The 13,863-nt window shown below is 35.9% G+C and overlaps 1 protein-coding gene across 12 annotated transcripts in view; it reads left to right on the top strand.

Moving 5' to 3' along the window:
- Nucleotides 1-13,863, top strand: part of DTNA (dystrobrevin alpha) — a 342,095-nt gene that overhangs the window by 90,430 nt on the left and 237,802 nt on the right. For 3 of the 12 annotated variants that reach the window (XM_025038605.1, XM_025038601.1, XM_025038595.1), the window contains exon 1: nt 7,190-7,424. The exons of 2 other annotated variants lie outside the window; for them this stretch is intronic. The gene's annotated coding sequence lies outside the window, so the exon portion shown is untranslated. Of the gene's footprint in view, nt 1-6,903; nt 7,049-7,189; nt 7,425-13,863 lie in introns of those variants that run through there. 7 more of the 12 variants (XM_006919979.3, XM_025038603.1, XM_025038597.1 and 4 more) reach the window with 6 other exon arrangements.

Raw genomic sequence — 13,863 nt, 5'->3', positions numbered from 1 at the left:
AAGAAATGTAAATTTTTCCCAGAATGGGAAGATATAAGTAAAAGTCTCTTGAGTTTTAAACACAATCAATGGGGATATAGGCAATACGACACCCAAGTATACCATCATGAGAACCAGGGATAAAGAAGAAATAATAAATGGATCAGGGAACAGAATGACTTCCTAATAATGACTCTACAAACTACAAGACCGTGAAGAAATTCCTTGAAATGTCTGAGGGAAAAGTATTTCTCAGCAATGCATTTTAACCAAGTCAAGCTGACAATTAATGGAAGAGAATAAAGATATTTTCAAGCATTCAAGTTCGCCAAAACTGTATCTGTTTCAAGCATCTTTCTCAGGAAGCTACCGGAGTATGTGCTCCCCCAACCTCCCCATCAGGGAGTCCATCAGGAGAGAGGAGAACAAAGAATTCAGGAAATGGGACCTAACACTGCAGAGAAGCAAAGGGCAGTCCCAAGAGGACAGCTCAATAGCACTATTGCCACAGAAAAAGGATTGGGGTAGGGGATGAAGGTGTCTGAAAAAAAATAATGAATGTATTTGTCTATATTAAGAGGAATGTTTTGGAGAGTTTGAAAAAATCTAAACATGGGCACACAGAAAATTAAGCAAATAGACATATGATACAGATACAATATCAGGAAAAAGAAAACTGTATAAGAAGGGCAATGAAACTATAAATCCCATGTGGTTTACATATGAGCATATATATATCACCAATATTGTGTAAACACTGATTAGTGCTTCACCTAAAACTGTTGTATAATTAAATCGGGAGGATTAAGGAAAGAAAATTGTGTATGGGGGCCGTGTGTGTGTGTGTGTGTGTGTGTGTGTGTGTGTGTGTGAGAGAGAGAGAGAGAGAGAGAGACAGAGAGAGAGAGAGAAAGAGAAAGGGGGAAAGAGGGAGGAATGGAAGGAAAGAGAGACAAGGACGAAGTTAGGGAGAGAGAAACATGCTGGAGGAAGTGTGTATAAGAACAAATCCTGATCTTCATGCTAGGAGACCAGTAGATATTATCAACACTTGAAAAATCACAGAATAGGTATATGAAAATATAATTTTGGAAATGGGATAGTCATCAAAATTAACAAGAGTTTCAGGTGGTTGCCTCAGATTCAAGGATGGGACATTCCTTTAAGCTCTATCATTCTATATGGCTTCTAAAATAAGTGCATAAATTTTTTTTAATATACAAAAGTTACATTAAAAAAATGAATGCAGTGAGTACTAGAGCTCAGTCATTTTCAAGCTGTTCTCAGATTCCTGGGTTTCTGGAGGGACTGCCTAATGGAAGAGGAGCTGGGTTAGTCGGGCCCCAGGCCTCACGCCTGAGTTTCTGCTAAAGGAGCTATGGCCTGTCATTGTTAAGTTTCATTTAACTATTTCCTTTGAACAAAGGTTCCGTAGCAAAACAACAACGCCAACAAACAAATTTGAAAAGCGCTCATTAGTCGTATAATTATCTGGAGAAAAATTGCTCCCATATGAATAAGCTGAATATAATAATTACCAGACTCATCTAGTTTGGCTATCACCTGTCATTTTCCTTTACCACACAAAGCAGAATTATCCTATGTCTAACTCTAGATAAATCTCAAGAAGCTTAGAATAGAAACATTTGTTTGGATTTCAGATATGGATTGGTTGTATGATTATGAAAATTTACACAGGTTTGAAATGATGACATTAAATAAATTTTTGTTTTGCTCCTAAACCAAACTTCATCCTCATTCTTAAGAGACATCAGATATGGTACATGCTGCCAGAGTTCAAATAAGTGGTATAATAGCAGTATCTCTCAGTCCCTAGGATGACGTTGGAAATTCTAGTTTTGCCTAGTGATGGATATGTTTATGATCATGCTCTAATTAGGGTTGATTTTGGTCCCACAAAGGAAAAATACCCCTACCCAGCTTAAAAGAAAAGTTACAAATAAAATCTTTATTTTTCATCTGAGGATGATCCATATCTTTTGTAAATGTGTACTATTGATTGTTTTCTGTGCTATAGAGTCTCTCAAAAACAAAGCATCTTTAATTTGGTCAGTTTAATTTAGGGAAAAATCAAATGCTGAAACAGATGCTCTTGATTCCCTTAGTCAACCAATATTGATCTCCCCTTCCCTCTCTTCCCTTCCTACCCCTACCAACATACATACAGTTTAAAGTGCTATGCTTCTTCTGTAGGCTTCCATTCTTTCTCAGTCTAAAATAACTGAAAGCTTCTTTGAAAAATAACTACATATAATTTTATGTAAAGTTTATATAAAGTATAAAAGATAGATTTATTCGTTTTAGAAATTTATATTTTCTTACTGTATATGCACATCTCATTTGAGATTGACAACAACTCTATTATTATTCTCCTTGTAGAGATTAGTAGAGATTAGGAAATAGTGACCCTTGGAAATGACTCATCCCAGGTTTCATGGCTGACAAGGAGGAGAGGCAAACAAAATCTACATCTTCGGAGTATTGTTCGATTTGGGCCAAACACCTCTTAATAAAAAGGCCAGTCTTTACAAAAGCATACATATAATGTAAAAAATTAAAGATTACATAGATAAGGTGCCCAACTCATTCTGGTTTGCGTAGGACTTTCTTGATTTTAACACTGAGTATCCTGCATCAGGGAAATCCCTCAGTTCCAGTCAAATTGGTATGGTTAGTCTTCTTATGTATAGTGCTCAGCCCAAGAGACTGTAGGAGATACCCATCATGGGAATTGAGAGAGACACAGGAAATGAAATGCAAGTAGAGGAAAGTGATAAAGTATATTTAGACAAGGGTGAAGATGATTTTTTACCCATATCAAAGAAAACCAATTTTAGCAACCACAACAGGATAAAATAATTAGCAGTAACTTTTCAAAAATATTTGTCTAACAAAATGTATCTATAGATTTTAAGATCCATGTCAATATTATGAAGTGTCCAAAAGACACGAATTTGACACTATCAGATCTTGAGAGGAAAAATCTATCTTAAGTGTTTCATGAGAAGAAATGACAAAACACACAGCCAGATGTCTGTCCTCGACCTCCCCTTTGGACTTTGGTCTCCTCCAAATCAACCTCATTAAAATAGCTGCTCCCCAATCTGGTTTACGGTCTGGTTTCCACTTCTAAGTGTGTCAGATTTTGTTCTCCACTTTCTTCTCTTGTTCTCACTGGTTCCTTTAAGATCACTCTTTTCTTGGGTATTTTCCTTTATGACCTTTCTTAAAATCAACATAAGCCCTTTAAGCCTTTTCCGTGTCTCCTTCCATATTGGGGAGGCTCCCTAATCCCCTCCCATTCCCCTCGCAACAGCCCACCTGAGGGACAACAGACCCAGAGAGGAGAAATAGAGATACCTCTTCAAAGACAAGGAGGAAAGTGAGGCTGGAATTATTCTTACTTGAATATTTTGTGTGTGTTTGTATATCCACAAATCATTTTGATAGGTTTCCTTCTAGCCAATATCTTCCTTCTGGTGCCCACAGATGTTCTAATATAGTTGAAATCATGACGTGTATATATCTATATACTATGATTTTTAACCTAAGCATTAGCCCATGTCTCTTGTCATCAAAACTATCATCATTCCTAGCTTTTCTCTACCAGACATAATGTTATGATGTACATTTTTATACATATGGTCCGTTCCATAATTAGGGCTATTTTCATGCCATAGGCATTAACGGCGGGTGTATATTTCATCCAATTTTCAAATTAATTAGCATTTAATAAGATTATACATAGTATGCTGCTGTTTTGAATCCCTTCCATATCTGTTTAATGTTTATATATAGTTTTTCTACTTTAAGTCACCTACCTCTCTGCCTCCCAAAAAAACATCATTTATGCATAAATAGTGTCTTAGTCTTTTCAGGCAGTTATAACAAAATATGATAGACTGTGTGGATTATTAACCAAAGAAATTTGTTTCTTACTGTTCTTGAGGCTGGGAAGTCCGCGATTAAGTCTCCAACACTTGGTGCCTTTTGAGGGCCAGTTTCCTGGCTCATAAATGGCTGTCTTTTTGCTATGTGCTGTCATCATGGGAGGAACAAAGGAGCTCTCTGGGGTCTCTTTATAAGGGCACTAATTCCATTCAGGAGGGCTCCATCCTCACAACCTAATCATTTCCCAAAGGCTCCACCTCCAAATACCATGTTGGGTTTCAACATACAAATTAGGGGGGAGGGGAACACAAATATTCAGTCTATAGCAAATAGTATATGCTTCCAAAAAATAAATGGTATGCAGAAGACAAAATCATCTGCAAAACTATAACCTGAGAATATCCCCTATGCCTGTCTCTGAAGGTCCACAGAAGAAAAAAATAACAGTGTCATTGTTTTTCAATGACCAGATTCTTCATATACATGGATGCCTCACAGATCTGCTAAGACCTGAGTCTGAACACCTTGTTCACCTCTGCAAAGAACCTGCTACCAGCATTTGCCATCCACAGAACTGTGCAAACACAATCTATTTCTGGAGAATGGTGCAGAGGTTAACTGCTTGTTCATGATAAATCAAGGGTACTTGATTTGCCAGTTACATGCCCAGTTTTCTTTGGAAGCAAGCCCTGGAAGCTATTTTTCTGATCAAATCCTAACTCTTATGTTAGTGCTTATGAAAGAGAAAAATAACATTTACTCATGATAAATACTAAGTTCTAGCCACTATAAATCTTATCAATTGCCTTGTGAAGATTAGGAGGGAAAAAAGAAGAAAAAAATTCTCACCGTGCTCAGTCAACCTTGAGTTTGGACTACTACTACTGTTGCAAACTGTTCTGTAATGTCCATGATTGGCACAGATGAAATATAAGAGGAGATAAAGTTGAGAACTTAAGGAGATGTTTGATTAATGAATGTTGCACTATAAGGGATGGGTGATAAGAATTCAATAAAGAAAATTATTGTAGTTTACTAGTTATGTGAAATATTGCAAAGATATAATAACATTTCCTTTTTTCTCTCTTTTTCTTGGAAGCTAGCAAAATCAACAAAAATAATCTTAACAATATTAGCCATGTTGATAGTCATTCAAACAGACACAAAATGCATGATGATTTTTGGAGGCAGGGCTTTAGCAAAGGTACACAGTACCTAATATACCTTCCATATAATCTTTTGGTTACTGGCTTGAAAAGAGACATAACTTTTTTATGAAAAAGATTATTAAGAAAAATGCAAAATATATTTAAAATGTGAGCCAACATATGACCATTTTCCATGGGTTAAAATATACACGTTTGAACAAGCAGTTCATCAGTTTCAACAAACATTTCTTGAGTGTCAGTTATGTGCTAGTGTCCACTCTACAGCATGTGTGAATAGTGTGGCTGAATGTGAACCAGATGGCTTGCCGCCAACTCTGTCCACTCTGCTTAGTTCACATGTGTTTTGACACCATCTGTTAGCTTTGGGGAGGAGGGTCGTGAAGGAGGGAAAAAGATACTCGGGGAAAGGCACGCTTGCTCTCCAGATGAGTCTTTCTTTCTTTCTTTCTATTTATTTCTGAAGTCATTTGGATGCCCTTATCTATCATTTCATATCGCCTTAACAATATTCACCAAACTTTGGGAATAAGAATAAGGAAAGTTTCTTCCTTCACTTCCTCCTTCTTTTAATCATTTTTTTAAAGATATCAAGTAACAAGTTAAGGAGTGAGCAAGCTGGTAAGATCCCAGCCTATATGGGACATCAAAATATCACTGAAATAAATTAGTAATATGATGCTGGTTAATTATGTTTTCACTCATGAGTCCCTAAAATGATTTGTTCTAGATGTGATAAAAGACCACCTAGAACAGAACATTTACAACCAACCACAAACAAACAAAGAGAAAGCTTTCTTTTTAGAGCCAACTTTTCGCCGTTGAATAGTTTCGAGATGTCTGTACAAGTTGCAGGGAGCAGCTGCAGCCACACCGCCACCCTGAGCTTGCCAGCCGACAGTTGCCTAGAGTTGGCAGCCACAGCCAGCTGAAATTGGGAAACCCCAAAGTGCTTGGGATTGTGGTCTGTTTGATTCCTGAAATTATAAGTCTTTAATCAGACCTTTCAAGAAGTTGTCTAATTTCTAAAATTGCATGTAATATATTCACTCTTGATCATGAAGAGGTAAATTATTTTCAGCAGTAGATCTTTAGACCTCAGTGACCATTAAATAAATATTAAACATAAGTTTATTTAATAACTTAAAGGGAACCCACATTATTAATCCTTGTCAGACCTTATTTGATGAAATATATTTTTTTCTCATTTCCATTCAGTCATATTCTCTTCTTTCAGATATGTGTATTACACGCACGCGCGCGCGCACACACACACACACGCACACACACACACACACATACATGGCATACACAATTTCTTTCCCAGTCCTCAGTTTGCAAGACTGTCAGAAAAAAAGTTTTGACAGCGAGGTAGAAATGTTTGTACCCTCTCCTCCTACTGTCTGCAATACATAACATAGGACTATTGAAATCAGTTTTTTCACTATTCTGTAAGCAAGATTTTTCTTTCACAAAAAAGCTACAGTTGCTCTCCAGAAAACTGTCAAGCCAGCATTTTCTTCCTCTGATGGGACCCAACTCATTTATTAATAAGGAAATTCAATTTTTAACTAAAGATTTGTCATTTCACTTTTTAACTGTATTCATAGCCATTCGTGGTAAAATTATGTGCGACTATTGAAACTTAAATGCTCTGTGACAACAAAAGTATTTGTAATGCCCCCAAATATTTGCTCTATTCTCCTCAAAGTTAAGAAAAAATGCAGGACACTTACTTATTTGTATTACGTGTACCTGGGGAGTTTTTCATGCTGAGTACCAGAACAAAACTTGAGCTGCCTTGCTTTCTGCAATCAGAGAACATTCTTTTTCAGACAGCCAAGTTTGGAAGTCAGTTGGTTTCTGGCAGTCAGTAGGGGGAGGGAATGACAGGGGAAAGCACAGTGAGTCTTCCTGGCTGATCTTCAGTTTCCAAGTGTTTCCGTAATAGCCATCAATGAAAGCATCTCCTTTTACCCACGCGGAGACAGGTAAAGAGACAGCTAAGTAAATCAGCATTAGATGTAACAGCGGAAGCTCAGTCTGAGGGAGGAGGGGGTGAAGGGAGGACGTTTGAAAGCCTGCCATTGGTGAGTTTACCAAAGGCATGTGCCAGTGGGACTTCAGTGGAATGTGAAACCAAATCATTTTCAAGTTAAAGATAGACACAGTATACACCAGGATCTAGAAGCTGGATTTTAAACTCCTATCTCTCCCTAGAATTTCAGAGAGATCTGTTATGATCTCTCCTGTAAGTAACAGTTTGGTTAACTTTTGTTCTTTAAGTGAATGTGCTAAGAATCTGAATATGTTCTGGATGTACTGGAATTAAAAGGATTTAAGAGATCCTGCTGTGCATACTCTAGGGTAAGTGAAAAGATTGGTTTTAAGGCGCATCTCTTCTCTGGGAACATTAATATTGAATTTTTCTTTTTAATTGTGTGAATGAAAAAGTGATAATGAAGATTTTCCAATGTTGTAACTTTCTTACCTTTCTTGAAATATCTGGCATTTTACATTTTGTGCAGCAGAAAGAAATAGAGTACTTCAGCTGTTTTGAAATTTACCTTGCATATCTGTAACTTCTTACCCTTACTTACTTTTCCCTCTATTAACTCCTCCTTAAATGCCCTGCATTTATCGAATTACAGTGTCAGTAGTTATATGTCACTACACAGACTGAATGTCACTGTGTCCATGATGCCACTGGATGCAACTGTATTATTATGAGATGAAGTTATTTCCCTTGTATGGCACTATGGCAGTTCCTAATTTAAAAAAAAAAATGAAAAGAGGAAAAATATTTTTAAAAGGGAAAAAGAAGTAGTCTAAAAGGTGGTCTAAAGTAAATACGGAATCTTTAGAAGATAGTCTTTTAAAAAAAGAGAGAAAAAATAGGCAATTTTCCATTGAAGAGAACAGTTTATTAATAGGAGTTATTTTTTGGTATCACCTCATTAATTCCAAGCAGATTCTCCTACTCCCCAAAAAGCTGGTATTTGCTAAGTGAAGGGAGGCGTTCTGATTATCCAGAGCTTGTGAGTGGAGGAGGGAAAGAATTGTCTAATTTGCTGTTGCCGCACGGTGCTGTGTTTTAAGGATTTCAGAACTTTTTTCTTTAAAAAAAAAGAATGACAAACTTTAGTTCCCTTCATGTTTTGACCATGTATAGATTTGGTTTCTTGTTTTGTCAAATGACCTCTCGGCTCTGCTCTTAGAGACGGCTTTTCCAAACTTGCACAGCATTCTTTCAGAATAAATACTGTCCATAATAGTCACAGAGTACATGGTGTGAATTGGGAATTCTACTTTATATGGGGAAACTAAATCTGCTGACGTTCTTATTACAAAGTGTGAGGCTGAACAGTTGTTAAATGCAACTGACCGTTTTTTTTTTTCCTCTGCTAAATAGACCGAATTCTAACGAACTAAGTTGGCTAAACTAGGTGCAAAGAATGAATGACTTAATATGGACGTTTCACTCAACTTTGATAAGAATAAAAAATATACTGTTACCCTTCTAAAATGAAAAATGAGCATTATATTGATAGTGCCACTTGATTTTACATCTACTGAATAATCCAGCAGAACCAAACAAAATGTAAAGTTGGCAGAGCTCAGTTTTCATGTTCCTTCCGTCCATACTTTGCCCACATTCTTTCTCCTCCTTCAGCCTTCCTCCCTCTGGAGCCCTGATGAACACCACTGCTCAGTATTCTCCTTTTCTTGCAGTCAAGACCTATCTTCAAAGAAGAATCTGACTGTAGAGTGTTTTAAAGTCAATGCACTAAGTCAATTAGTAATATTTGCATTTCAAGATAAATACCTAACCTCTTGTATAGGCAATTTTGTTAAATCACAGTTAACCTTCCCTAATACTTATAATTAACCCATTAGGTTGTAAAAGTTGCAGTTAATTTTCATTTCTCTGCAAGTGGTTGGTACCTTTGAAAATTTTCCCTGGTGACATTGAACACCTGTTCTCCTTGCTTTACCCAGCTGTATCCTGAACTATTGACAGGAGTGAGCCTCGCATAAATCATAAGTGTTTTCAAGAAATTTATGAGTGCATGCACATGTGTGCTCACTACACACACATGTACACACACAAACACATATAGACTTACCTTTTACTTAACTATTTCTGATTGAATTATAAATATAAATAGAATTATTTTAGGTTTATGAGTGTGGGGTTTGTTTTGTTTTCCATGTGTCAAAAGAATATAAAATTTTTTAATTCTAACGTATAAAAATTTTAAACTATGTAGCCAAATACTGTTGACAAGAAAGGAGGCAAACAAATATTTCTCTGCTACTAGTATGTCACTCATAGTTTCTAGTTCCCTGCTGAAATTGTCAAACTTGGATTTTATTTCTTTGAATATTGTAAATATAGCTGTTATATAATGTATACCTGCTCATTCTAATATCTTAAGTGTTACTGGATTTGTTTCTAAAATTATTGTTCCTGTCAGTTCTTATTCATGGTGTCTTGTTTTCTTGGTTGCTTGGATATCCTTGACTACCTGCTAGAAATGTATTTTAAAATTATTTGTAAGAATAAGTTGAGACCTAGGGGTGATGATGTTTTCCTCCAGAGAGGACTATGGTTTGCTTCTGCTGGGCATCTGGGGGCAATGTCAGACTAGAATCACCTTGGTCAAAGCAACACCAAGGTTCCCCGAATCACTCCTGCGCAAGAAACAAGGCAGCAGATCGGCGTGAGGAATGGCTTATTTTGGGTTCCCTCGTACCTTGATGGATGTTATGGCCTTTTGAGATCTCAAGTTTAAGTTTGGTTAGTTTATTAAAGCCCTTACCTCAGTACCACTGACTTTGACGTTCTCAGGAAACCCATAAAAGCTGACCAAAGTGTAGCTGATTTCTCAGGTCTTTTGTTGCTGATACTCACATGCCCAAGGGCAAAAGCTTTCAAAGGTGAGCTTTCCTCTCTGAATTCTGGTCTTCCCCTAATTTTCATGTGCAAAGTCTTTACTCTCTTATTAGCTCATTACTGTTTTTATATTTTAAATATTTTTAGTTACCTCAGTGGGATTGTCAGTCCAAGTTATCTTATTACTGTTACCAGAAATGGAAATTCAATCTACTGCTTTTATAGTCTTTTTTTCCCCCCACATTCCTCATTCTAGAGATGATATCAGGCAGTCTGCTGATATTATTGATGATTTCAGGAGTTTTTCTGATTTTATTTTTTAGTTGTGACCTAATCTGTGTAGATTTTTTGGAGAAATTTGCAAATGCATGCTGATCAGAAGATTCATGTTTTCCAACCTTATTTAAGTTGTCAACAATACTTAACAGTTCTTTTATTTGTCCCTAGCTGGCCCCTTTCCTTAGTAATCTTTTTAATCTTTCTAATCCTCCCCCACTGCCATGGCTCTCAGCTGTTGACCTTGACTCCTCTCGCTTTCTCTTGGCCTATATCCAGTATCACCAGATTTAAAGAATGATCTGAAATAAATTCCTTTCTTTCCATTCTCTTTGCAATTGCTCTGGTTCAGGTATTCATCGTCTCACGTGGGTATTACTGTGGTCTCCCAGTTCTCCTGAGTCTAGTCTCTACCCGCCAGCACATCTCCCACACTAGCACCAACACACCTGTCTTCTAAAAATCACAGGCGTGAATGGATTGCTTCCCTACTGAAAAATCTCTAGTGGCTCACCATATTCTCCGAGTCAAATTCTTTAGTATGTCTTAAAGGCCTGTCACGCAGCCTCAATCTATTTCTCTAATGTCATCTCCACTACTTCATTGGTTATCAACAACACTTTAATGAGACATACTTGCTCCCTCTAGTATATTCTGTACACTAGCATACGTTTGTGCTAGTCTACCTACTGTTTTTTAAAATTTTTGGCCCAGAATGCCCATTGCTCATCTTCTTTGTGGGTAAAACCTACTTCTTCGAGGTTGATCTCATAAGTTACCTTCGATGTACTTTCTTTAATTGTGTAGCTCACCCACTATTCTAGGAACCCCAGATGGCAGGAATTTGTGTCTTACTTATTTTTATATTCTCGGTAACTGACACATAGAAACCATTCAACACATGTTTTAAGTAATGAACAAATGACTATTCTGAGGAAGTATTCCTCAACAATTCTATTCCTTTTCTTTCTAAACATCATTATTCTTTGACTTTAGACTCTTTGCCAAGAGTAGTGATCACTAATGGTCCTCTATGTCAAATAGAATCAGTTAAAAATATGTTTGTTTGGTTATTGCTGTTTTGTAGAGGAAGATGTTATCTATTTCTGTTTTTGCCAGATGAGACTATATAACTCAATTGTGATGACAACAGAGGTGATAGAAGTTTAAATAATGATAAATTAGCTACATATTATCAGAGAGATTTATAATCAAAAAGAAAGTCATAGAGTTGGAAAACTGACTTTTCAACAGATCTAGTCCATAATGCTAGATGGCACAAATGGAAAAAGTCAATGCAACACAACTAAATTAAAATGATCTCATTGCACACAATCTGAATCTGAAATATCAGAAAACATTGGATTGTTTTAAGATCACAGAGTAGTGCTAAGTAGAAAGCAATTGACTGTTTTTGTGATATGACATTATGATCTTAATCTTAAAGTTGGCCAAAAAAATTTTTTTTAATTTTTAGGGCCTTGATGAGCAAGGTTAACCTCATTTAGCTATACTAAGTAAAAGCAAAAATAAACAAAACAAAAACAAAACGAACAAACAAAAAAACCCCTACATTTGCTTATTAAAAATTGAATATAGGGACCAGAAGAAGATGAAATGTAGCATACACATTCTAAGGTTATTTAACTAACTTTATATTTCTCAAATCATTTGTAAATTTTTCATTCATTTATTATAGGCCTTTGATATGCTAACTCCTGAGATTTACAAAAATAAGAAACTTGGCTTATATATATTTTTTTTCCTCAAACAGGGCTCTCAGACCTCCACAAAGATAAAAGCCCCATTATGTATAGAGTCAAAATTTATCTTTAAAAACCTTTGAATATAATCAAATGTTCAAAGTCAATATTTAGATGAAAACCCAGTATATGCCTTCACGAAATATGAAAGTATCATATTAGCCTTTTCTATTTTGCCTCACTGATAAACTAGTACTAGGGTCTTGAAAACTGGCTGATTTTAAATTGTAGTTTTCAAGTAGCTGAGCTAATTTGTCTTATTAATTCAACAAATCTCTGCCCAGCTCCTACCTTGCGCCTTAGTTGTGCTGCACAATGAAATTATTTACCCCCCTTCATTGGACACTAACACTGGAGTGTGTCATATTAAAACAATGGATTTAATTTTTTTAAATATTTGTATTATTATTTAATTTATATTCTTAATTTATTTGTGCTAATCTCCACTCTTGTTTAAAAAGTCTCTTTGTCTTTTTTTCAGCAATTAGTATTTTCTTCTCAGAAAGCCAAGTATTAGAATAGTCTTGAGATTAGTTTAATTACTTTAACTCTCCTAGTTAGCCAATACTATTTTCATTATAAAATAGCTTAAAGAGACCTGAACAAATTCTAAAAAAAAAAAAAATTAAGAACATGTATTTTGTCACATAGGAACTTTTGTTGTATCTTACTATTAAATAAAAGTACACTTATTTGCACAAATAAAGCTGGACTTTGCATTCTTGCAAAATATATATGGTGTAAAGATGACTCAGAGACACCCTGAGTCACGAAAGCTTTGTAAAGCTCTTTGTATTTTAAAGAGAGCAAGAGAGTTATTTTTATTATTTTCCTTTTTCAGTCTCTCATTGCTTTTTGTATCCTGTTCCTATGTAGTGTGGTAATACACAAATTTATGAGTGTTGAAAGATGAATTCATTGAATTAATCATAGTTGAGGAATACAGATGTCTCTACTAATTTTATTAAAAGATGTAGATTAATTTTGAATTAAATTTATCTTCTAATGCATATGAATTTCCTAGTCTTAGACTGTTCGTTACTACACATTTGTAGAAACATTTACATAAAAGATGTTGTTTTTAACACCTCAGATAAGTGTAGCAATTCTCTTCTAAGATGTATCCAATGTTTCATACTGTTTTGTAGATAAGAAACATATGTTGTTATTTTCTTCTATGTATGATAAAATTAAGATGCAGACATATGAAGTACTCCAGATATATATTACGTTTGGTCTCCTGAGGTGACAAATAACCCCTAAACCTCAGTAGCTTACAAAAACAAGCTTTCATTTTCACTCATGCAAATTATTCATCCCGGGTTAGCTGAAGGACCTATTCCCTGGAAATAATCCATATTCCTTATACTCTCATTTCCTTGGCTGAAGCATGCCACATGTTCACATCTAACTTTATTTGGGTGAGGAATACAATCCTAACACATGTCTGGAAAGTGAAAGGGCTGAAATATTTATAAAGAACTCTAATGAATTCCACTCTAATGGATGATGGACAACTCCAAACCCCCAGAAGAAGAGAGATCTCGAGTTAAAGTCCTATATACCTGTGAACAGTAATTTCTCCATACATGATAACCTGTAGGCAAGCTACCTGCAATCTGATGCTGCTGTCTTTTGTCTGTTTACATCCTTTGACTTGCATTCCCCCTAGACTTTTTGGTTCTCTAAATCTTTGCCATTTCCAAAGTATACTTGACCTTTCCTATCACAGCTTTTCCAGTACTTTGGAATCCTAGCATTTTTACCAGTCTTCACACCTATCTCTCAGAGAGTCCTGCCCAGAAGCAGTTTGGGGAAGAGAAAGAGACTCTGATAAAGCAGTTCTATGGAAAGTAGGGAGCAGATACAA

Source organism: Pteropus alecto, unplaced genomic scaffold (genome assembly GCF_000325575.1).
Source record: "Pteropus alecto unplaced genomic scaffold, ASM32557v1 scaffold146, whole genome shotgun sequence".
NCBI lineage: Eukaryota > Metazoa > Chordata > Mammalia > Chiroptera > Pteropodidae > Pteropus > Pteropus alecto.
This window is presented reverse-complemented; position numbering and strand designations above follow the sequence as displayed.